The sequence below is a fragment of the Fulmarus glacialis genome, unplaced genomic scaffold, assembly GCF_000690835.1.
Source record: "Fulmarus glacialis isolate BGI_N327 unplaced genomic scaffold, ASM69083v1 scaffold152, whole genome shotgun sequence".
Taxonomy (NCBI): domain Eukaryota; kingdom Metazoa; phylum Chordata; class Aves; order Procellariiformes; family Procellariidae; genus Fulmarus; species Fulmarus glacialis.
Window position 1 is genome coordinate 1 of NW_009198162.1, and position 2,656 is coordinate 2,656.

Sequence of the window (2,656 nt, forward strand, 5' to 3'; positions counted from 1 at the left end):
GGGGTGGTGGGGTGGGGAAGGCACAAAAACCACATTTTATTTGGAGAGAAGGGAAAAAATGAACGCATTTCCCCCCCTCTGAAAACACGCAGCTGTCAGGACACCCACTGTCTTGTGTACCCATGGCCTCTCCGCATGAGCAGAGCCTCCACCGACTCCTGTTCCTCTGTCTGGTGCCCTCATTCACTGCTCTGATATCCCATCTGTCAGTACGTTCCTTAAGGAAGCTTCGTTATGGCTTATATCATATTAAGAGTCAGCAGCCTGCAGAGGTTTTTCCTGCAAAAGCAGACCCAGCAGCAGTGCAATATCTGCGGGTCCCGGTGGCTGAGCAAGGAAAAGCTCGTGGCCCCTGAGCCTCCCACCTGCAGGTCTCGATCTGCTGGTTTCCAGATGGGACCAAATGTATTTTCCCCATAGGGCACGTTTAGCCCATCTTCACTTGTGGTAGCACTCTTTAGGCACCTGTGTCTGAGGTGATACAGCTGGAAACAGCAAACCGGTATTTTTTTCTAAACATAGGCAATTGTCCCTTTCGAGCAAAGGCAGAACAGAGGATGTAGAATCAAGAGATCAGCCATTACAGACCAGAAGAATGATTTGCTTTCAATGAAACACTGACCTACAGCGCTCCTGCTAGAAACATTGCACTTCAAGAAAATTATTGTCTATATTTCGCTTGAATGGGTGATTTTGAAATATGTTGCTATTGCTGGTAAACCATATACCATACCACTTAGCCCATGCCCAGTTTGTAACCAAAAAAAAGTTGATTTCTTGCCAGAAAAGAGTTCCTTCTCTCCCAATTTTCCCTTCTTGGGTTTACATGTCAAAAGTCAACTGAAACGGTCAACAGTGACTTAATGGGGTCCCAAGACAACAGGGATCAAGCATCTCCTTTGGCCCCTTGTTGGGGTCCTTTGAGCATCAGAGCACAAGGACAGGGCAAGCGGCTGCTGCCGCTTCCCCGACTGCTCCCTGGCTCAGGGGTCCCCAAGCCTGAGGGGCTTTAGCAGCTCCCCACGGGTGGCTTTTTCTTGCATGAATTTGTCCAGGTGCTTTTTAAAGCCAGCTCAACTTTTAGCTTTCACAGCATGCTCACGGATGTCGCTGACTTCATGTCATGCCCTCCGATCTCAGGCTGGAAGAGTCGGTGCAGGACACCCCCATGGAGGGCATATGGGGGGGGACATGGAGCTGCTGCTCTCTGTCCCTCCCTCTCAGAGAGTCCCCATCTATTTGCCCCTGTAGCTGCTACAGCCAGTCTTCCAGGAAAGCCCCAGGACAGTAGATAGATGTTCTGTAAATGCAAGAAATCAGATGTAGATGATGTTGTGCAATCACTTGCTCGTCAGAGCCCATTTCTCGCTTTCGAGTCCCTTGTGAGAGGCAATTACAAATCCCCATGTGAAATGCGGTATAGCCCTGCTACATAATGTTGGCAAGAGTCTCTGTCCTATCCTGAGAGGAAAAAAAACATAGCGGTTTCCAGGCCAGTTATTTTTCAAATTAAAGCAAAAATAATAAAAAAAATCTTGCTTCTTTTTGTTGTTCTTTCTGAATTCCTACTTAGCATCCTGAAAACCCTTTAGAGGATTTGCATTTAGAACATGAAATGTATTTCTCACAGTGAGGCCAAAGAAAACCAAGGTGCGTGGGTGGAGGAAGCTGTGGCCCATGCCAGCAGCCAGCGCCGGCAAGTAGATATCCTCAGCTGCCTAAGGTGAGGCCAAGCACTGCCTCAAATCCTCCTCGCATCCTATGGCACTTGCTTTAAAGTCAGATAATAAATGTTTGCTGGGACTGGGAATGTAGGGAATATTTCCAGTGCAGCCCAGTCTTTGCCTCTTAGTCCATCTGTGGACAAAGTACTTAAATAGCTGAAAAACTTTAAAAAGATGGTTTACAACTCAATCCTGACAGTACTACCTCCCTTCATGACAGGGAATTGCTGCTATCAATTACCTCCTTGGGGACCTGCTGAGCCTGACGTGTGGTTGTCGGAGGCTGGGATCCCGCCAGGGTCTGGGGCAGGTGATGGTGGGCAAAAATAGCTTCCTTCACATGCCTGGGTGGGAAGGAAGGTGTCCTAGGTCATCTGGGCAGGTTTTGCGGTTGGAGGAGCTGACGGCTGGGCTGGCTTTTGGGTCTCAAGGCTGTGGGACACGGAGCGAGAAGACCATTGCAAAGAAGAAAGTTTCTCAAAGCGAGGGTCAGGCTGGTGTGGCCACCTGCAAGAGAGCTGATTATTTATAGACATTATAGATTCCTATAACTGCAGCCATTTGCCTGGAAGAGACAAGGTGGTTGATGGTAGTGTCAATTCTTCCAGCAAAACCATGATATTTTACTGCTGCAAAGGCACAGGAGGACCTGTTCCAGCATGCTCCAAATCCATAGGAAGGATTTGCCTTTGGCATCTGGGCTCCCACTGACATCCATCAGCCATCTCTGACCCAACCCAAGACCTCTCCAGGGACGTTAATTACTGGGCTAGATGACTTCTGATATTTTCAAATAGCCAATATTCATTCAGAAAAGCATAAGACCCTGCGGGAGGGACGTATTCGGTCCCCACGCCGGTGTCATCCACCACGACCACAGACACACGGTGTGTTTCTAGCTCAGCTGCTGCACAGCCCATGTCGTTCCTTAC